A 22,956-nucleotide genomic window follows, 5' to 3' on the forward strand; every position below is an offset into this window, starting at 1 on the left:
CATGGCCGTGGGGTGGGTCAGATGGTTGGAGCCGGCCAGGTGGAGGAACAGAGAGGCCTCAGTGTTGGATGGATCCTCCAAGTGGACGTGAGGTCTCCCAGTGGGGCTGGAGAGGAAGCCAGTGGGCCAGGGTGGCGGGTAAGCCTGCAGTGAATGAGGGGAGCGACCCAGGGGGCAGCGGATGGCCCTGCCGCTAAGATAGTGGTGACAGGTAAAGTCACTTGGCATAGGATTCAGAGGAGCTGGGGCTTTTGGAGGGAGAGGGCGGATAAGAGGACACCCACCTCACCTCCGGGCCCCAGGCGGTGTGGCCCCAGGCGGGCCCCAGGCGGGCCCCAGGCGGTGTGGGACACGGAAGAGAAAACAGTCTCCCCTGGGGAGGCGCCGGGGCAGGGGTGTGTGTGGGGACAACCAGGTATCTGTCAGGGCAAGACGTTCAGAAGAGACGTCGAGGAAACGGAGTGTCAGCGATGACAGGCCCTGCCTCCCTGGCGCTAAGGGAGGGGGGCTGGAAACCCCTGTTTCTATGTGATGCTTAGAGCCCGCCCCGTGAAGGATACACCAGCCCCACGCCTCTCTTGCTTCTGGTTCCTCAGCAGCAAAGCGGCGTCACAGTTGCTTGCTAGTGGACGATAAGGATGCTTTGGGATGGGGGTGTGGGCCCAGCCCCAGGCCTGGTCCGGTGGCCCTCGGGTCTGGCGGGGGGCGGTTGGGGGGGGAGCATCCAGCCAGGCGAACCCACCAGGTGGTGGTGGGAGGCTGATGGCCCTGCTTCCCCGGGCAGGCCCCGCCCTCCGCTCTGTCCAAGTTTTCCTGGTAAGAGATGCGACGCATGTCGAGGGCGATTGAACATTGGCAGCGCCCCGTCTTGGCAGGCGCTAGCGGCACAGGTGCGTGGGTAATAGTGAGGTGCGGGGAGAGGGGTGGAGGTGCGGCCCAGTGCTGGCCTGTGGCGGGAGTAGGGGGCACCGGCCAGAGATGGGGGCGGGGGGCGTGGGCCCAGCAGCAGGTGATTCCTCTTGGCCCCGGGAAGGGACCTCAGTGCCCCAGCCTACGTGGGAGAGAATCTTGCATTTTTTTCCTCATCCTATCAAGAGGGGGTGGAATTCAACCCAGGGGAGCTGGTTTCCAGGGAGATGCCCACTGCCCCCTGGTCCTAGCCCTGTGGTGACTGGGGACACCAAGGGCACCCGAAGCCACCTTTGCCTGTCCATTTTGCAGATGAGCAGTGGAGACCCACAGAGGCTGCTTAGCCCACAGAGGCTGCTTAGCTCACCTCCCCACGACATCTTTCTTTTCTGGGGCCGGATCACCAAGGGACCTGCCGTCAGGAAGGGTGGGGCTGCGGGCAGGGGCAGCCATTCCTGACGCTCAGGAGGGACAAAGGGCTTTTTGGAGGAAGCAGGATGTGACTAGGACCTGGGAGGACGGGCTGGCCCTGCCGGTGTGAGAAGGAAGGGCCTTCCTGGGGGGAGGAAACAGCATGGCATGATTCCAGATCACAGACCGTTTATCCTGCGGCTTGGGGGTCACTGGACTTATGTGATCCCCTCTTTAGACCCTCCGCTTGTTGATCGGAGGGAAAAGGGTCCTCATCTGGCCCTCGCAGGTGCACACTTGGGCTCACTTAATCTCCTCGTCCGCCCTGAGGGGCAGAGGCTATTGGCTCCGTTGTGCAAATAAGGAAACTGGGATCAGCCAGAGGCCTTTGAGTTCAATCTTGTGCCTCCCACTGCTCACAGCCATGTGGGGAGCTCATGTTGTGCGCCCCTAACTAAGCACCACACAGAGGGGAGAGGATCCCCGTCATCCCACAGGCAGCCCCTGGGAGACGGACGGTCATTTGTCCTCAGAGGCAGCGGGCAGAGCTATAAAAGCACAAGGCCAACTGGGACCCCAGCTCACTGCCTGGACCCCCTTGGGCCTATCAGGTTCCATTCTGCCTTCCGTTCCCCATTGCTAGTAGGCGGGGTCTGGGTGGCCCATCTCATGTCCCGTCACCTCTATTTTCTGGGACTGCTTATGCTTCATTTGTTGCCTCCAGCCTGTGTTGCTCCACTCCTGCCCCCATGACCCTCCCCAGCCGTGGATCGAATCTTCTTCAGCTTCAACATTTCAGGATCTGGGAAGTGTCACAACCCAACCCCCTGCAAGTGGGGTCTGTCTCCAAATGGGCTTACCCATTGGTGCCAGCCCCGTCCTTTAGGAAACTTTTGGGTCTGGATTCCCCACTTGAAAGTGCACGTACATCCAACGACACATGTGACGGACCCACTAGGGCTCTGATAATGGGAGCTGTCGTTGGTCGAGCGCCTGCTATGTGTGGACACACCAGGAACCATATCCATATTATACTCTCCCTGCCGGGATTGGAGTTGCCTCTCCATCCGGCCCAGAGAGAGGTCACGTGACTTGACGAAGCTCTCACAGCTTGCAAGAGGCAGCGCTGGGAGATTCGAACCCAGAACTCTGTGACTTCAGTGCCTGGGCTCATGCTATGTGACCCCCCCCCCCTCCCTGGCTGGGCCCCAGGACACAGAGACATTCTACGTTCGTGCCCCTGTCCGCGGAGCACCCCCCCCCCCCCATAAACTTCTCCTCCGCGAGGCGAGGGGATCTATGATCTGGAAGCATCGACTGCTGGGGACCACTACCCAGAAAGGACAGTCAGACCCACCGTGTGGCCTCTCCGTGCTGTTCGTGGGTGGGGGCCTCCCTCCCTGGTGCAGGCGGGCAGGCGCGCACAGCGGCCGTCTCCAGGCAGCCGTAGGATGAATAACTGATGGTGATTAGCTAAATCATAACATCGCTCATGCCATGCATAAGTGATGAACCAACTGGTGCCAGGCGGCGCTGAGCAGCAGCGGGCACCCCCGCCCCACCCCCCAGCCCAGAGAAGCCACCACAGCGCTGCCTCCCTGTGTTATCTGGCACATCAAGTTCTGCGACAATGAATATAGATTGACCTTATTATAGCAGCCGGCTGCTGATGCCAGGCGCAGCCAGGCATACTTTGCACAAATTAAAGGTGTCAGCATGTAATTTACGGTTCATGGCGAAAAGGGGTGGTCGGGGGGGGGGGAGGCACCGAGGCAGGTAGAAGGGAAGGTGGGCTGGCTCCCGGGTTTGCACCAGGAGCCCACACGCTAATGACAGGAGGTGCAGCCGAGGCGTCAGTTTCGTCCCGGTTTGCACATTTGTAGCTCTTCCCTGCTCAAGGGGAGCAGCCCCCCTCCCCCCAGCTCCCCCCTCTCCCGCCCGCCCCCCTGTGCGTGCGTGTGTGTGTTTCAGCTAAATTACTGGTTTTACCTGAAGAGCGTAAAGTAGGTGTGCTAATTTACGGCTGGGCAGATAAAGCTGCAGTGTGGGGCGCTGTCTGGGAAGCCTGTAATACAACATCATTTTACTAACACACCCGAGAGCAGCTTGACATCTCGAGTTGGGCCTGTGATTAAAGTTGTAGTCTTCCTCCCCCTCCCTCTCCCCGCTCCAACAGATTCAACTCCAAGCAATAGATCTCGGTTTTCTTGCCATCCCACTGATATTCACAGTACACAGTTTGACACAAAGAGTAAGTTATACATCACAAACAACAGCCTCTGCTCTTTACCGCCCAGAATTAATTTTCCATTTGCTAAGCTCCCTGCTTCTCCAAGCCCGTTTTCCTGTCGAGCGGGCCTGTATTCTAGAAAAGGGCAGGGGAGGAAAACATCAGGTCAGGACTGGAAGGGGATGGCTCGTTTAGCCCCCCTGGGTTACAGATGAGGAGGCCGGGGCCTGACGCGGGGACCAACACATCCTCCTGTGTGTTGGTGGCAGAGAAGGGGCTGAAGCCCCGTCTTTGGATGGCTGTGTCAGCCACGTCCCCCCGGACCCTGCAGAGTGGAGAGGGTGGGTGGGGGTGTGGAGGAGCTGGGAGATCACCAGGCTGCCCGAGTTGTCTCCCACCCGCCCTGTGTAACCTGCAAGACTCTCTCTGCCCTTCTCTGAGCCCCAGGAGGGGGACCTCTAGGGGCTGCCTGTGCCTCTGGCTTGGCAATGGAAGGCACCAGAATGAGAAGGGAAAGTGGGAGGAGAAAGATTGATCTCTATGTCATTTGCTTCTCTCTGCTGTGATGCTGCGGCTCCGGGAATGACCACCTCCCTCTGTGACTGTGCTCTAGCGGGGTGGCCCCTCTTCCACATCTCCAACTTTCCCTCTGGGTTCTGGCAATGCCGTCTGCCCCAGCCTCTTTAGGTCTGGGGCACGAGCACCGCCTGCTATCACAGACGCTCATGACCCTTTCCGATCCCCTTAACCCTGGCCGCCTCTGTCAGCAGCCCCGCCGCTCCTGTCTCTTCTATTGAACTGTTTGCGGGGAATTCTGTCTTCTGCAGTACAGCTCCGAGGGTCATTTGAAAGGTTCTTTGAGGACTCTGAACCTCACCTGTTCTTTGTGGAGGACCCACGCTTGCCTGAGTCCTCTGTCTACAGGCACACGCTGGGTGGCAGGTGTCCAAATCTCCCATATGGCAACCCATCAAGTCAGGGGCCCTCTGGGGCCCTTCAGGGGCCTCTGACTGCCCCCTCCCACCAAGCCCTGTGCTAAGGGCTTACACGCTTCAGCTCAGGGGGGCCCATGGCGGCCCCCCGAGGTCACGTCTGTTTAGGCTCATCTAAGAGATGTGGAGCTGGAGGCTTGGAGAGGTTGAGGCGCTTCCCCCGGTCACCCAACCCAACCTCGGGCAGCCGAGCGCAGCTTCGAACTGGCTCCAGTGCTGAGCGCCTTCCTCTACGCCGCATGGGAGGTTCACCTCGCTGAATTCACAGAGGACACACACACGCACACACACGCACACACATGCACAAATGACTAAACGCCTTTTGCGAGCGGTAGATGAGCGTGGGCGAGGAGGCAGGGCCAAGAGTGATGAGCACTGGAGGTGGCAGATGGGGCGGGTAAATCTGGGAGGGCCTTCCGGAGGAGGTAAAGAAGTACTGAAGAAAATGATGTCTGACGGAAGCATGTCGCTGGGAGCTTTCTAAGCACCCCTCTGTGGACCCGTTGTGCCCGAACCACCAGGTTGGCCAGGGGTTAGCGAATAGGGATTATGGACTTACCTCTGACTTACTGAATTGGAATCTCTAGGGGTGCGGCCCAAGAATCGGTTTTGTTTTGTTTTGTTTTGAGGCAAATCCGATATGCAGCCGGTCTGGGTCTGGGGCAGCCCAGGCCTTCCACGTTTTGCATAAGGAAGGTATACAAAGGAAGTGGGACAGGCTGACTGTCCCACAGCTGCCGATTCCAGGGCCTGGTCTTGAACCCGGGCTCCCTGTGCAGCGCCCTCCCCTCCGCTCACCCAGGGGGCACGGTCTCACAGCACCCCCGCCTCCCCTGGCCGCTCTACAGCCCTTCTTCAAGATGGCAAGCGGGGGGTGGATGAAGGTGGTGGCAAAGTGAGAATGCTCCTAGAATAACATGACATTTCGAAATATGAATCAGCTGGCACTTTCTGTGTTCTCCTCTGCACCAATCCCCCTCCGTCCCCCACCCTCCCCTTCCCAGGCACTGGCTCCAAGCTGCAGGAACACCAGGACTGGACATCCAGTCCGGGAGTGGAACCAGGAGGGGGCCACCCACTTGGAGGAGTCCGTGAGGTCTGAGATGACTGTGGGGACCTGGGCTCCCCGCCAGGGGCTGCCCCGTCTTGCTGTGTGACTTTGGGCAAGGTGGGGCACCTCTCTGGGCCTTAGCACCGGGACGCTCACCGCCACTCCTGTCAGTGCCCTTGGGCTGCCGTGTGAAGGATGACCCTCTAAGGCTCGCTCTTTTTTTTTTTTTTTTTTTTAAGGGAGCCTGGGCTTCTGTCTCACACCCTCCCCAGTCCCCTGCAGCAGCCCGCTGTGAGTCAGCTCAGTGTGTGTTTGCACCCCCTACCCCCAGATCAGGCCTGACCCCCCCCCCCCCGCAGTCCGCCACGGTGCTGCGTGCACAGCAGGTGCCCCAGCAGGTGCTTGGAGTCCGTGCACCCACACTGGGCCCTCTCGGGCCTGGAAGGCACAAGGCTTGGTCTCAAGAGGGGCGCCCTTGACCCCCTTCCCCGACCACATCTGTGAAATGGGGCCGGTGGTGAGGCTCACAGGCTGAGGACCCCTTTCTGCTCTTGGCCTCCAGGTCCCTCCGCTTCCGGAGAGCCGGCGGGAGCGTGGAGTTAGAACCCCAGACAGCGGTGTTTCATGCGCCACATGTATGTAGTCACTCAGCAGGGCTGCGTATATTAGGTGCTTAGTTAATGCACCTTAAGAAAGGGGGAGAGGGAGAGAGAAAGGTGGGGTCAGGCTGGGGTGTTGCAGCCCTATCAGCTGGCTCCCGCCCATCCCTCCTCTAGTTTCACCTCTTCCCGATGAAGGTCACCCCGGCAAGGATGGCGGGGAAGGACATTGGAGGAAGCTTCCTGCAAAGCGGAGCTCCATTCTCGAGACTAGGGAAATTCCCCTGCAGTTCCCCAGCCCCCTACTCGAAGGAGCCCTCTGGGTGGCAGCGGGGACTCAAAGCTGAAATGGCAAACCACCCCACCCCAAAGTTCCACTGAAGGAATGCGAGTTGTGGACCCCTGTCTAGGAAGGATGGGATTTCGGTCGCAACGGAGCGAGGGTGTGGGTGCGGGTAAGTCGTTGAGAATAATGTACCCCAGCAGCGGGAAACCTAAGAGCAGGGAGACTTTCTACGTCCAGGGGCCCGGGGCCCATTTGTGGTTCCTCACCTGGCTTTGTCACCTGCCACTAGCCCTTAACCGTCGGTCACAAGTAGATGTTTTGCTCCCCTGTGTGTGACCTGGCATGTGGTCAGAGCACCCTGCCTTACCTGGGGCTTGTCTCCACCAACGTCCTGGTCGGCCTTGCCCCTCGCCCAGGCAGGAAGTGCCCTTCGTCCCCTCTCTAGGTGACAGGGCTGCCCTGCCATCAGCCATCAGCCAGCTGGAAGAGTTTATGTCCTGTGATCTTTTTTCAAGGCGAATTTCTTCTTCTTTGCTCTTTGTCCCTTCTTTGTTTGTTTGTTTCTCTCAAACAGGATATGGCCCAGAAGCATCACTTTTCCCACCCTGGACCTGAATGCCATTCCCCAGGGGTGCAGGGTCTTTGATGGCACGTTGGGTGGGGAGGCTGTTGGGACAGCGTGGGCCCTCGCCTGGTAATGAGGCCTCAGGGAGCTTTAAAGTCAAGAGGAAACCCTGAAGAGCTGCAACCAGGCCAGTTAACTCCTGAGGAAGCAGGAGCCCCAGAGAGGCTACGCGACTCACCCAGTGACTTAACATTCTTTTTTTAAAAAAAAAAAATTTTTTTTTACATTTATTTATTTTTGAGAGACAGAGTGAGACAGTGCATGAGTGGGGGAGGGGCAGAGAGAGAAGGCGACGCAGAATCGGAAGCAGGCTCCAGGCTCTGAGCCATCAGCACAGAGCCCGACGCGGGGCTCGAACCCACGAACTGTGAGATCATGACCTGTGCCGAAGTCGGACGCTCAGCCCACTGAGCCACCCAGGCGCCCCAACATTCTTATTTGGTAGAAGAATGAGGAAAGGAAGTCGGCCCCGGGTGGTGCCACAGCTCTGCCAGGAACACCAATCTCTGGGCTCCAGGTTCTCTCCCAGGAGGCTCTGCTGGCGCCTTTACGTGCACGATTATTTATAAAGTGGCTGTGATTATCCCAGTTCTGCCGATGAGGAAGCCGAGGCCCAGAACCGTGACGTGCTGGGTGAATAATTACACCTTCATCTCTACTGAGATCAGATGCCGCAGGTCTGGGGGGGGGGGTGTGTGGGGGGGTCCACGTGTCAGCAACTCCAGGAAGCCCACGGGGAGTGCTCCCTGCTTCAGGATCTTAATGAACTGCTTTCGAGGGACAGAAAAAGAGAAGAAGGAAGCAAGGAAGCATTCGTGAGGCACCCACTCATGGCGGGGGACAGTGCAGGTGCTCACGGGTCCTTCTGGGCCACCCTGCAGAGGGCTCGTTTTATAGATGAGGAGGCTGAGGTTCGGAAGGCTCAGGTTCAAACCCAGGGCTGGCTAACTCCCAAGCTCAATGCGCCTTTCTCCCTTAGTCACCCCTTTAGTTTGTCATTCTAGAATTGATTCCTGGGTGCCGTCTTGTCTCTGCGACTCAGCCCATTGACTCCAGAGATTCTGTCCTCATGTGTACATCCTGTGGCGGCCCTGGGGCTCAGCTCAGGTTGATGGTCGGCGAAGATTCAAGACCCTGAGAAGGCAGAGGGGGCATGGGCCCCCCTGGAGCAGGCTGGCAGGGCTCAAATTGCTCATCTGTCGCTTCTGAGCACAGGGACCTTGGGTGCTCAATTCTTCCCTGGGGGCCTCAGCTTCCTCATCTGTAACGTGGTGGTGGTAATAACCCCGAGTCTCAGGCTCACCGTCGGGGGGTGGGGCGGTGATGAGCTGTGTGTCAAGCACCCCGCCTGACACAGAATGGGGGCACCAGGCCGAGCACGTGCCATTCTCATCAGCTCAAGGGGTTCCCCGGGTGCCCCCACTCCCCCCTAGGACCTGGCCCTCCCATCCTGGGGGAGGCCTGCCTCTCCTGTGCCCTGTGTGCATGGGGGCCTGCGTCCAGCTATGGGTACACAGGGACCTGTTGGCCCTTGTGTCACTGGCTGTGGGTGGCAGCCAAGTGTGCCCAGCCCTGCAGACTGTCAACCCTGGGAGCCAGGCTGGGTTCCTTGGTGCCTCCAGCCGCCCTGGGGGAAGGCAGGGAACTCAGTGAAGGGGCCGGCTTCCCCCTGGTCTGCCCACAGCTGGGGAGGAGCCCTGGAGACGGACTCCTGGCCTCACAGCTAGGGAGGTGGTGGGTGGTTGCCAAGGGGACCAGAGCACCGTCATGTGGACTAGCTGTAGACGGAGGCCAGTCACGTCTCAATCACCAGCGTGGCAGTTGCCGAGGCCCCAGTCACGGTGGAGGAGGAGGCCGGGGGCGGGAGACGGAGCCACTCAGGAGGTGTGATGGGCAGGACCTGTCTACACCATCTAGGCTTCCGGCCGGGTCCCCCAGGCCTTGGTCGTAGGTGGCAGGGGCTCCTTTGGGTGCTTAAACCAAACCGACCCCTCAAAGGGGAGGTTGGGGCTGTCTGAGGCAGGGGTGCTGCTAACTGCGGGCTTTCTTCTTTGTACTGAACTGTTCCCTGGAGGGAGGTGAGGAGGGGGTCCGAGATTCTGCGTGAAACCGCAGCTTGTATGTCTACATCTATATAATGCACCCCCTCCCCCACCCCGGCTCTGAGACTCATCTTTATGGAGGAGATACTTTTCCATCGCGACCACCCAGCTCCTGGGGGACTTCCGATCCCCAGGCGGGAGGTCCTCTTTTATGATCTTTATGATCATCGGAGGTCACTCTGCTGTTTAGGAGTGGTCTTTGGATTTCACATCCATCAGTTTCTTTGTTTGCTAGGCAGGCTGGGCAGGCTGGAGAAGTGAAGCTCGCAGGTGTCTTTGTGATGCGAATGGGGGTCTCAGAAAGGGTCCTCAGGTGCTGAGGGTCTCAGAAAGGGTCCGGAGGAGAGAGGGCCAGCAGGGCTGCCTGGAGTTTGGTTTTGGAGCCTCTGGGCAGGGGTCAGTGCAGGAAGGAGCCTATGAAGGGAAAAAAAAAAAACAAAACCAGTTACCAATATATGCATAGGTATTTGTTTATTCATTAGGCACATTCAAATGTCATACTATGTTATGTACACAACGAAAATGTACAAGTATCGATGTTTTTAAATGGGATTTTCATATGCAAAAAATCATTCCTGTTATTTTCTTCCCATGGGCCAGTTGCTCTGAGGAGCCCTGGGGTTTCTGTGCCCGCCGTGCAGAGCACAGACGAAGAACGTAGGCTTTAGAGTCCAACAGACCTGTGTCTGAATCCAGGCTTTTCTTGTCATTATCTGTGTGGCTTTAGGCCAGCCTCTGGACCTGAGATGTTTCTTCCTTTGTCAAATGGGACAGAAAGTCCTACTTTGCTGTGTGGCTCAAAGGAGATGATGGGTCCAGGGCCTGGCAGGCTGGAGGAGCTCGCGTTCAGTAACTATGGCGACGATGATGTGCCTGGGCTTGCCCTTTCTTGTTGAAATTAACGAAATTCAACTCCAAATACCACGGGCCCCACAGGCCGGTTTTCTGGGCTGCCCGTTATCACGAGGGACGGCAGGTGCTGAGCCAGCGTAAGTTGGGAGTAAGTCTCCCTTCGCCGAATCCCGTGGCCCCGGAGTCCGTGTGGACTTGAGACTTGGCTCACGTGATGACTGCTCAGGATCCCTGTCGGCTGGGGCTGAGAGGTGGGTCAGGTGTCTGCTTTCTCTGTGTTCTTTTTCAAATAATGGACGTGTCAGCTTGAGTTCACGGGCTGGTCACGGTTTCGATCCCTCCCGAACTTCAGAAGGCAAGTCCATGAATTATACAGTGCTGAAGCAGACGGCGCAAAGTACGGATGCATCACAAGCCGGGCTTAATAAGGACACTCCAGCTATTCTTGGAAGGCATTTGCAAGTCAAAAATATGGTGCACGGGGATCTGATGTCGACTTCAAATTCTGAAGATTTCAGCTGGGTCAGCAGTATTTTATGTTAAATCCCATCAACAAAAAATAAAGCCGTGACGAGGGGGCACTGTACTTTGTTTTGCTTTTAATTTTAATTCCTTGATGATTGCACACATGGTCCAACGGGCCTGCCTCCTCCCACCCCCCTCACCGGCCTACCCCCACCAAGCGATGTCAACCTACATCTGTGTACGTCCACGGCCTCAGGGTGGGGATGGAACGTTCCCTTGTCGCGGAATTCGAAAGTATTCCAGCCATTGTGGTTTTGTGCTAAGTAGGGAGAAGATCAAAGCTTCCCCATTTTCTTGCCTTTCTTTCACCAAGATTTTACAGGACCGATACCTGCTATTCGCTATAATGGGTGCGTATGGGTCGTTTGAAGCTCCGTCGAGAAGAAAGAGAAGAGAAACCGGGATCTTCCCATTGACCAAAAAATGGGAACTGAGGCTTGTTTTTTTTTTTTTTTTTTTTAAAGAAATTGCGGTGAAGGCAGGAGAACCACAGTGAATATCTCTGTCTCGGAGGGCAGACTTTCCTAAAAACGCAGATGCTGGGGCCCTGGCAATGCAGGGCTCCGGCCCTGACTTCCCTTGATAGGTTCACACGTGGGTTTGTTTACAAACACAGTACTTAAGGGCAAAGGCAAGCAGTCATCAAGTGTCAGGAGAGGAGGGAGAAACAGAAGCAGGAACATCCAAGGTGCCTCTGTGGCCCTCCTTTTCTGGTCCTTCGTGACAGCAAAGGACCATGACTTTTCTCACTCCCCTCCTTGGAAACTGGAGAGCCAGTAACATCTGTATGTGCACAAGGGCCCGGTGTACCTGCGAACCCTCAAGCGTAGACGCATCGGAGGCAGTAACGAGGGTATTTATGGCAGCAGCAAAGTGCAGGAACAGCCTGTGGATTGGAAACCTTTGAGGCTGGGAAACGTCCCGGTGCTCAGAGCGAGCACTTCCCAAATTTAGGTATGCGGAAGAATCCCCTGGGGATCTGGTCAAAGTAAAGACCCTGATTCTGGGGAGGACCTGAGAAAGTCTCCGGTCATGTTACTGCTGCTGGTTCGCAGAACACGCTTAGGATATCAAGGATGCAGACCGGGTTCGTTCTTCCAAAGCAGAAGTACGTTCAGACTGTTGTGGAATCCCTGGGATCTGGCACCGTGAGGGGGACGTAGAAAGGCCAACACCTGGCTTGTGGCTTCATGTCTCCTTCTAGACCTGTACCCTAGATGGTTGGCCCACTGGAGATGGAGGTCCAGGGATGCCGGACAAGCTGTGGGCAGAGGAGGAGCACCAGGCCATGCGGGAGAAGCACTGGGTTCTCCCGGGACCACCTGGCTCTATTACTCAGCCGTGTGGCACCGGGCGGCCCGCCATAGCTTCCTTTTCCTCACCTGCGTGGGGTGAGGGGGGCTTCCCTACAGCATTCCATAAAATCGAGTAGGGTCGAGATTCAGGGGCTGGATGATGCCCCAGGCAATAGCAGCTGTGGGAAGAGAACCTCATAACTCTGGGTTTAAATCATGGTTCTAGTAACACTGATAGGTCCTTGGGCAATTTTGCTCATTTCCCTGAGCCTCAATGGTTAGGACACTGGCTAGGCGACCCGTGAGCGTGAGCCCAAGCAGTCTTGAGAGAGAGAGAGAGATGTGGGCTCTGCCCCACTGCCCTTTCTCTTTCCTTTTGGGGTCACACAGCTGGATCCCCCAAGATCAGACCATGACAGCTTCAGCCCTGCCTGAAACAGGCCTCCAGTCCTGGTCTCCCAACCCAAGCCTTTCCGTGTGAAGTTCTGGAAGGTTGGTGTCAGAGCCCACCTTCCCCCACGATAAGTCTGTCCCGCTCCGGCTTGTCTTAAAAGGGAAGTCAGCCAGTGGAGGGATATAACAGCTCATCTGGGCAAATCTGACAAATAGATAACTTTGCCCATGTTTATATGTCAGTGTTCCAGTGGAAAATGGAGCAGAGCACCTGCTTCCCTCAGGAATACTGCGAGCCCAGGGAGGACACTGAGAGCACAGGTTTGCTAAGCAGCTGTAATGTTTGCATCCCCCTGAGACGTTTCCCCTTCTTTTGTGGAAACTCATTCATCTCTCTAGGACCCGTTTCTCCATCTAATAACAGCCCCCATTTTATGGAGGGTTCTGCCCTTCCTCACTCTGGTCCACAAGGTCTGGTCGAGATTGCAGTCCTTGGAGTGGACCTACAACGCAAGCCTTGTCTAATCAGAACGTGCCCTCCTCTGGCTACGGTGATTGGTTCAGTGGGCTTGGGCATGTGACCCTGGCCGGTCCAATGAGAAGGAGTCTCTGGATATTTGCTGGCCATGTTGTTCTCCATCCCCGCTCTCATCCTTCACTGCATCCTCGCACTGGTAAGGCACCCTTGTCACCATCTGTTTCCCCTGGTGTCTACTGAGATTTGCCATCTAGTCTGGTCTTTGGACAGTTGCTCCCTTCCTTGTCGACATGAGCCTTGCTTTCCTCTCCGCCTCCTCTCCATCCCCACCCATCTTGCCTATCCATAGACAACCTCTGACCTTACGGCAGTCTAGCTTCGTCTATCCTTTTTCCAATCTACAATGTATGCCCGATTTCCTTCAGAGCTTTGCTTCTGATGCTAAAAATTAGGCATTTAGAACTTAAAAAGCAGTTCCTGCAAATCAAAAGCCTTAGCTTTCAAGAACTTGTCTCTGCTCTGAGTACCAAAAATGTACTTTGAAATGAAAAGAGTTGACTGTTTCTTTTCTCTTCACATCTCACATTCCTGATAGAACAATCCTAATCTTTCTTGAGGCAAAGGCACCTTTAAAGAAGCGCACAGGGGCCTGGGAAGCACGATCATCCTGCTGTGGCAACAGGAATATTCTCAGCTCCCTGAGGCCCTTCCAAAGCTCTTGCAGGGGACCAGGAAGAGACAATTGTGGAGTCAGGCACCCAAATTCTAATCCCAGTTCTGCCACTTAATAATTGCACAGTGTAGAGGGGCACCTCGGTGGCTCGGTCAGCTACGCGTCTGATTTCAGGTCAGGTCATGATCTCGCAGTTTGTGAGTTTGAGCCCCTCGTCGGGCTCTGTGCTGGCAGCTCAGAGCCTGGAGCCTGCTTCTGATTCTGTGTCCCCCTCTCTCTTGGCACCTCCCCCGCTTGCACTCTGTCTGCCTGTCTCTCTCCAAAACAAATTAAAAAAAAACATTAAAAAAATAATTGCACAGTATGGAGAAGTCACTGAATTTTCCTAAGTCTCACTTGCCACATCTGTTAAATGGGTATTTGTTACTGCACCATAGCCTTGCCTATCCTGACTAATATACTGGATTTGGGATGATTTTGAAAGTGACCTTGTGCAATGGGGGATTTACTGGACTTCAGCCTGTCTTCTTTTCTCTTTGAACTCGTTTGCACAGGGATCTCTGGGATGTTGTGGCTGGAGAGAGACACATGTGGATGGTGTTGGGCACTGGATTTGTCCATCAGAGCTCAAGGAGTCAGAAGTCACTGTGGAAGGACCATGGGGGATAATTTAAGGAGCTCCAAGACCCCATCTCACGGCCGGGTAAGGCCAATGCCAACTTTACAGAAAGATAGAAGATGCTTATATTTATTTAATCACCGCAAATGTCACTATTATCACAGATGACATTAATTTTTAAGAGAAAAGGAAGAAAATATGTTACATTTCTGTTTTGTGCATATGCTGATTGAATGAAAAGTTTATGCCAGATGCCAACTTAAAATAAGGACATATAAATATTTAATTGTTTGTATGTATATGTACATTTCTGTATACACAATATGTGTCACACGGCACACTGGCTCCCAACTAGGGGCCGATGTTGCTTCCCAGGGGACATCTGGCAATGTCTGGAGACATTTTTGGCCGTTCCAGCGGGGGGAGAGAGAATGCTACTAATATCAAGTGGGTAGAGGCCGGGAACGCTGCTAAACACCTTGCGATACACGGGGCAGCCCGAATCTGGCTCAGACGTCAGTATTGCTGAGGCTGAGATCCCAGCGTGGGGAGCGTGGAGTACAGGGACCTTTCTTCAGTGTATCATTGACACATCTCCTTGACTTATTTAACATCCCCGTCTCGACGGACTTATCTAGAAAAAAAACCCCACAAATCACAAGCCGGGGGGGGGGGGTTCCTCATGGCCCCTGTGAGACACAGCCTCTGTACTCTTAGGAATACACTTGGAGGCAGGCGCCTCCGTCCTGCTGGTTTCTCCTGATGACAACTGTTGACTGGCACCTAACGTCGTGTGTGGCTCACCTGGCTGGAAGCCCCACCTGTAGAAAGGGAAAGGGAGAGGCAAGGCGGGGAACTGGAGAGGAGGGGGCAAGTCATTTTAGAGCTTTATGAAGCCCTGAGTATTAGCGCGTCCTTTCAATCACTGACCCCCCAAAAACCGCGTAGGCACGGTTCGTCTCCATCCGAAGACATCAAGACATTTATAGCTACATGTAAAATGTCTATATACATAAATTTGTGCGCACATGTAAGGAGGCAAAACACTGACTGCCCTCACAGTGGGCACCGAACTCCCACAGGGCATAGGCAGTCCCTGAGAAATTTCCTTGATAAGCCACCGGACCGGAGAGAGACTCTGAAGGCAACGTTGTCATCTGGACCGTCGAATAACAAGCTGGCCTGCTACCGAAAATGGAAAAAAAATCTAACTTTTGCTTCTGGGGGGCGGGGGGGGGGGGGTGGTTAAGAAAAAAGAAGACAAAAAAAAAAAAAAACAAAAACCAACCCAGAAAGGGAGAGACAGAGTCGACGATAAGATAGTGAGATGCTGGATACTTTTTGGGGTGACAGAGGCCACTGGGAATGTATGGGGGGGTGGTGTCAAAGGGGGCTTTTAGCAGTCAGAGTATGGCTCTGTACCACTTTGCCACTTTTCTAAATAAAAAAAAGAAAAGAAAAAAAAAAAAAGAAAGAAAAAAGAAAAAAAAGAAAAAAAAGAAAGATGGGCGTGAGCACGGCCCTGGGATGTTTGTCCTGCAGTGTGTGCTCAGAAATGTTAGGACCATATTAGGACATCTCTCCCATCTGCTGCTTTGGTGAGCTGCTTTGTGCGGGCCTGGGGAGAGGCTGGGCTTCCCGGAGGCGGTGTCTACAGCAGCAGGCAGCAGAGGGGCAGTGGGAGGGAGGCCTGCGGGCAGAGGCAGGCCGCGGCCCGGGGAATGGGGGCAAATCTAGGGGAGAGCTTGCACACCCATAAGGCACGGATTCATGGTTTCAGCCACACTGAGCAGGACTTGAAGGGGGCCGGGGAGCTGCAGCTGACAGCTGGGATGCCACACAGATTCCACCAAGTGATTAGTCCAGATGCCACTTTATTTCCAAATCTCGGTGCCGGAGATATTGGAAAACCGCTTGGGTAAAACCAAGCGAAGGATCCGCGGCAGGCACAAATTCACTAAGAGATTCTAAACGCAGTCACGGGGACGGGACTAGCAGTTCAAGAAAGGCCTATTCCTGAGATTGATCACACGTTTGCACTTTCGGGCTCTTGACATTCCAGAGTGTGGGACAGGGGCAGAAGGAGGTGTGAGTCAGTCACACGCGGCGCTGGGCTGCCTAAGTCGGCTGGGGGTGCTGGAGGAACTGTAGGTGAGTCACCATAGCCTCGCTCGGCCGGGTGGGCAGCCTGTGGGGGCAGGGCTCCATCAGGCGGTCCCTGCCCGGGTCACCCGGCGCTGAGCACCGGATCCCTACCTCCCACAATCAGGTGAAGTCCTCCTAGCTTCTCTGGCCTCTGAGGGGCTTTTTAACTGGGAACTCAAGCCAGGCATTGTTTTCGGGCCCTCAGTGAGCACCCACCCTCCCCTTCTTCCAACGCGCCTTCCGCAGCTCCAAAGCTGGGCAGGATAAAAACACCATTTCTCAGACTCCCTTGCAGCTAGAGTTCTGATCGTGAGTCCGGTGCTGCTTGTCAGATGCCGTCGGGCCGAGCTGTGAAAGCAAGAGTGAGGCCAGCTTCCCGTCAGTTAGCTGATGTCTGTGGGCAAACAAGGTGGGGACGTGTGGGGACCTGCTACAGGTGTCTCCGTGTCTGAGTGCCTGCCTTGTTGGAGCCACGCCAAGCAGAGGTGACGGCTTTGCGACCCTGGCTGCTGATTCCAGGCATCTGAACACAGAGTCCCTGATTCTCCACCTTCCCGGCTGGGTCAGAGGCAGCCGCTCCCCTTGTGGACTGTTCTATGGTGTCCACAGACATTCTTGGAGGTCCCAGGCAGAAGCCTGCTGCCCTCCAGCCCTCCCTGGGTTTGGTACAGTTTGGTTTTTAACCTGCTACTAAATCCCTTTCTGTTTCAAATAGCTACACTGATTTCCGCTTCCCACTGATTGACTCAGGACATTATAAAGACATCACAGGACTTGCTGAGAATGACGGGACCAATGTGTGGGTCTAGAAAGCCACAGAGGAGGAAGAGTGGCTCCCGTCAGCACTTCTTCCTCCGATTCTCACCGACCAGGGGACTGTCCCTTCTGCTCTGGGCCCCAGGCTGGCAAACAGAGGCCCCTGGCTGTGAACTTGAAGGAGGCGTTCTCTCCCTGGGTCGTGCAAAGGCAGGGCAGCCCCTGAGGGAGAGCCCTTCCTTAAAGTGGACACCCCAAGTGCCTCGCTTGCCTCATTCTCGTCCTGGCCCTGCTCACAGGTCAGACCTGGGTGCCTGGTTGACGTCAGTGCTGAGTTTGGAGAATTCTTAGCCTGTGCACATGCTGTGGCTCAAAGAACAGCCTGTGGGTGCCTCCTCTGAGGGTCTCAAGCCTGCCCTGCGCTGTGCACTGTGCCTGTGTGAGGCTACAGCTCCCAGAGGCTCCTCCCTCTGCTGTCTCATCCTTGTCCCGACCTGCTGTGTGATGGAGGACGCTTGGCCCCGAACGTAAAATTGGTCTCATTAGCCAAGCCGCCATGCTGTCGCCCCATAACATCATCCGATGCCTTGGGGGAATGGCAGCTTGTGGCATTACTCTGCAAGCACCTCGTGCCCAGTGCCCAGTCAGTAGGTTGGATGAACAGAAGCATGGTATGCAAAACAAGGGAGGGGACTGCTCTGCTCCAGCTGGTCAGATATGCCTGGAGAGCTGCCCTTCCACAGGGAAACGAAGGGACCGGGGCCCCTGAACCCGGGGGAGCCTTTGGCAAAGGGCTGAGCAATACACAGATTTCTGACAGATGCTCAACTTGAACAGAAGACCCGGAAGTGTGAACTAAAGCATCAGGGGCAAGGAAGTGCTTTTTCTCACCTGCTGGATGGACGATCCCAGTAGCTGGGGACCAGAGCCGGGTGTCCTCACTCCTCTCAGCACCCGTGAAGCTGTTGGCTACACCAACAGCTAGTGGGAGGACAAGGCCAAGAGCCTAGCCAGGATTTTTTTTTTTTTAAGTTTATTTATTTATTTTTGAGAGAGAAAGAGAAAGCGTGAGCGGGGGAGGGGCAGCAGAGAGAGGGAAAGAGAGAATCCCAAGCAGGCTCCACACTGTCAGTGCAGAGCCCGAAGCGGGTCTCGAACCCACGAGCTGTGAGATCATGACCTGAGCTGAAGTCGGATGCTTAACCGACTGAGCCACCCAAGCTCACCCCCCCCCCCCGCCCCTCCCCGCAGTGGTATCTTTTGGAGGGAAATGCAAGTGGGTTCTTCTCTCTCAGGTTCATAATGACTGCGGAGCTAGTGAGAGGCAGATAGTGGAGGAGCGATTGTCTGGCTAGCCCCTCTTCTGCTTCTAAGGCTTGCTGTGGGGCTCGAGGGACTGGTTGCTGAGGCCGACCTTCCAGGGCAGGGGTGCCGGACCAGCTTAGCTCAGAGATACCAGCCTTAGAACCTGTTGAGAGGGGTGCACTGTTCCCCTTGCCCAGGGGCAGAAGAGATCCCACACCGGGTGTCCAGGCAGCCCTGGGAACTCCTGGATCCTGGGAACTCCACATCCGCAGTGGAGACAGAGGAAGTCATTCTGGAAGAGACTGCAGCCATTGACGGTGCACTGGCCTTACCTTTGTTACCAGATGAAAAGGGGTGCTGGTGGGGGCTCTATCTTGTTCAGTGCTCTGACAGCCTGATGAAGTGTGTGCTCGTTCAGGTCCTCGATCCTTGACCCCCTAGTTCCCAAACTCCAAATCGCCCCGACAGCCAAAGACTTTTATAACTCACTTGGTGGCAGGTCCTGGGCCAAGGCGATATGAGGTTATTTATGGTCTCAATTATCCCATTTACTGTAAATATTTGTATCCCTACAGAAATACTCGTGTGTTTGTTCGATTACAGAGTTCCTCGGAACTCGCTGGTGTTCCATCATCGGCTGTCAGGGGCCATATAACTTTTCTAACATCCCACATTTCTGAATGTTGAGGTGTCTGGCCCTGAGATAAACTAGAGTGAGCCTACATTGTTTCCGTTTTACATACAATGGAAACCCACGTTCGGGAAAGAACCAGCCATCCTGCCCGACACCACGAAACTCCTAAGCGACAGGCAGTCTTGAACCCAGGGTTCTCTGACTGTCCGTCCCGCGCTCTCCGATTCCGGGAACAGGGACTGTGCTTCTTAAATGCATGTGAATTCCGAGGTTAGAACAGCTGTGTTTTCTAACTGCACTGTCACAGCCTTTCAAACCCTCTTGTTCTGAGAATCAGGGAATAATACCGAGACTCCGTAGCGCCCCTCCACTCAACCCCAAGCCCCTGATGGGATCCGGCATGTGAAGATCTCTGTAGAGCCTTTTCAGTTATTTTTATAGCAAACTTCTAAAAGCTTTCTGTGCTTTGGGTATTTATTGTTTCTGGACATCGTGGCAAGCAGAGATTTAGCCACAGAAAGCCTAGCGTTTAATGGAACCTTTTGTACCACAAATGTGTTCACGTGACCAAAAACAGCGTCAACTCGTGGTGGTTCTCCTCCTTGTCCCCCTCTGTGTCATCCCTCCCTCGCTCCAAACCCTTGCTGATCCGGGGCCCCTGCCAGCACTCCCCTCTGATCTAATTCATGTTCAGTAATGAAGTCATTCAACAAACACTTATTGAGTCCCCATTGCTGCCAACAGTGCGGTATAAGAGGTTTTTTGGTTTATTAGAAGCACACTGGTCTGACGGACAAAAGATTGAGGTCCTGGTGCTACAAGAGTTTGAATAAGGCCTTTCCCTGCTCTTCCCAGTTTAACCATGGATGAAACAAGGTCTGACCAGGGATCTTAATTCAGCCCTCCTTTGGGTATCTTTTTTAATCTTCAGGATAGCTAGCCTCATGATCACAAAAGAGCTGCCAGCAGCAACCGTAGTCACATGTTTCACAACCAGGGAGGGGGAGGCAGGGCTATTTAAAGGCATTAAGCACGGTGAGCAGACAGATTGCTTGGATCCGGTTTTGTTCTCGTTGAGCCCCTGTTGGTTCCAGTGGGTCAGAAACTGACCTGGACGCTATTAAATATTTTGGGCATCACACCAGGAAAAAGTGCCATTTCTTACAGTCATTAAGCCAAAGTCTGGGATTTCCAGCTGATAGGTTTAAGTCTTAAGTTACCAGAACCAATCCCCATGGCAGGGGTTTAGGAGTGCCTCAGCTGGTTTGGAGCCATCAGGCCCACCGCTAGAGCTGGGGGTCAGGTTAGTTCTGCTCATATGGCATGGTCACTATGGGAGGGGCGGGAGTGAAGAGGTTTTCAGGTTGCACACGGGGCTGCTGTGTCTACCAGCCCTGGGGCCCCTTCCTACTCGAACCTTTCTTACGTCCTTTTCCACCCCATGCACGTGGCATTGCAAAGACACCTCCCACTTGCCTGTTTCCTTGCTGCACCCTTAGTTCAGTCGTGTGGTGGGGGAGCTGCTTCCCCTGCTGGGGATTCTGCGATCCACTTTCCATCTTCCCAGAATGTTCCTCTGGCTCTGTCGACGAGAAGGGAAAACCCAGATACGGGGCAGTGCTGGTTTGCGGTGTCGGCCTGGGCTGAGCAGGGAGAGTCGCGGAGGGTAAACACATCTGGCTATCTGCAGGGCCTCCCCCCATGCCTGGCACTCAGATGGCACTGAACGCATGAGCGCTCATCAGTTTTTCAAATAGAAGAGTGGCTTGTTTCTAAAAGGCTCAGAAGGTCCTGTGGAAAGTCCTCTTTCCCGTCTAATACCCTCCAGTCCCCAGAGTGAATGAATTGTAGCCATTCTGTGTGGCTTCCTGGGTTATGTTCGACGCATATCCCGAAGATATAAACGGTATTTACATCTGTGTGTGTACGAAATGAAATCCTGCATCATATATACACCAACAGGGGTTATGGTGCAAACCAGTGTTTGTTGACTGAATAAACGAGTCCCTAAAACGAAACGTGAGACCTATGCCATCCAGGGTGACCAGCCAGGAAGCAGAGACCACACAAGTGACTGTATCGGGGAATCTTACCATAGACGATCGCGGGATCGCATAGATGATAACAAGGATCGCGGGACTGGAGAGGCAGAGAGTGGTCTTTGAGGATGCACAAAAAGGCAGCTACTGCCCTGAGTGGGGGGAACAAAGAAGGAGATGGGGGTTGTTAGCTCGCCCTGGAGTGGGGCCTCGGATGCAGAGCAGGGGGCGCTGGCTGACTGGTACCTCTGTCCCTGAGGGGGACAGGCTGTGGCTGGTTCTGAGACTGTGACGGAAAGGCGGTGATTGATCTGAAATGATCTGTGGCTACTGGGGTGACGCTACCTGGAAGCGGAAGCCCATGAGATAGACCAAGTCCCTCCGCCTGCCTTGCTGCTTCTTACCCCCCACCCCCACCCCTGCAGCGACAGTAAGGCGGCAGAGAGCACAGCAGGAGGCAGCCAGCAAAGGGGAGGGGTTTGCACAGTTCCGGCCCCAGCAACACCCAGTGGACTCGAAGCGTGGGTCTGCCGCAGAGACAAGGGTATCGTAACCAGGGCACCCTGCTTCTGTTTCCTCGTAGCCGCGAGGCAGATTAGGGACAATCACCTGCTCTGGGCAGGCTGGCCCTGTGTCAGGGCGCGTGGTCTGGTGAGCGGAATTAGAAGAAGGTGCGTCCCGGAAGAAGCAAACCATCCCAGGGTGTGTGGCTGGGTAGAAAACCGCGGGCCGGATTTTAGCTCCTGACCCCCTTCTCATCAAGGCGCGCTTCCCCTCGTACAGGGTGCGACCTGTGCCGTCACGGCCGGTGGTCTCACGCAGCACCGTCTCCGGCATGTGGCGCATTCCGTTACAGATGGGCGTCGCACATGCACGCGCGTGTGCAGATGAAAACGGGTTTTCTGCCAACGCAGTATATGTGTGACGGCAGATGTACATGTAGAGACGGTTTGCCCGAGCAGGAAAGGGGGCTATCCTGTTGCCCACCCTCCGTGGGGGCTGGGAGTGAGGATGGGCTATCGAGAGACCCCCAGGGTCCCCGGGGTGTCCTGTGGGTAGCTCACCACGCACCTGCCCCGTCTCGACGCAGGACCCAGGGTCTGAACTAAACCAGTGTGCTTCTGCAGACAAAGGCATAGAAAATAGAAACAGTTTCTCAGCGAATCTAGGACAGGAAGCCGCTTCTGAGGGACAGTGTGGTGTTGGTGGTGAACCAAGATGTGGGGGCGGGAGTCTTCAGATAGTAGGCATTAGAGAAGTTTGAGAGGCTATTTCAGCATTCCTCATAATAGAGTTTTCAAATTGGATGGGACCCTAGGAATGATCTAGTGATAATGATAATGACGGTAACACTAGTTGTCTTAGATTAGGTTTTCGGGAACTAGACTGAGACGGTTCTCGGAGAGGCCGGGGAGCACGTATCACAAATAAAGAGGGGAGGAGGCTGACCAGGCCAAGGGGGCAAGCAGACCCAAGGCGTGGCTGTGAACGAGGCCCCAGGACCCTACAGGGGGCTCTGGAGTGGGATGGGCCTTCAAAATGGCCTCCGACCGAGGTAAGAAGGCTGGCCCTTGCGTCCACACATCACCCGGTCATCGGCCACAGGCCCCCGTGAGAGAGCAGATCCCTGTGGTCTAAGGCAGGTTCTCATGAGGGATGAGCTTCCCATTAGCTGGAGATGTGTTGCTCCCAAGAAGGGATCTGGGCAGAGCTTCAAGGGAGCCACAAAAGTAGCAATGAGGTGACAATAACCTCCCACCTGTTGATCACCTACAGTGAGCTAGAAGCCTTGCCCACAGGCCTCCCCAAGTATTCCCCATCCCAGTAAACAGCACTGGCATCCAACCACGGCTCAACACTTTTTCATCCGCAGCCAGAATGACCCCCAACCGTTGCTCTCCTGTGTAGAGCCCTTGAATCGCTTCTTGTCGAACTGCAAGTCTAAACTCCCTAGCACAGGATGCAAGGACCCACGCCATGGGTCTCTGCGCCCTCGTCGACCGACGTCTGTTTTCCCCTAGCCCCCCATATTCTAGT

The 22,956-nt window shown here is 55.1% G+C and overlaps 1 long non-coding RNA gene across 1 annotated transcript in view; it reads left to right on the top strand.

Moving 5' to 3' along the window:
* LOC147580304 (uncharacterized) overlaps positions 1 to 22,956 on the top strand; it is a 53,823-nt gene that overhangs the window by 17,175 nt on the left and 13,692 nt on the right. The window contains exon 2 of the long non-coding RNA XR_015251915.1: positions 13,976 to 14,124. This is a non-coding gene — a long non-coding RNA (uncharacterized LOC147580304). The remainder of the gene's footprint in view (positions 1 to 13,975; positions 14,125 to 22,956) is intronic.

Source organism: Puma concolor, chromosome B3 (assembly GCF_028749965.1).
Source record: "Puma concolor isolate L17-30 chromosome B3, mPumCon1.1.hap2, whole genome shotgun sequence".
NCBI classification, from domain to species: Eukaryota; Metazoa; Chordata; class Mammalia; order Carnivora; family Felidae; genus Puma; species Puma concolor.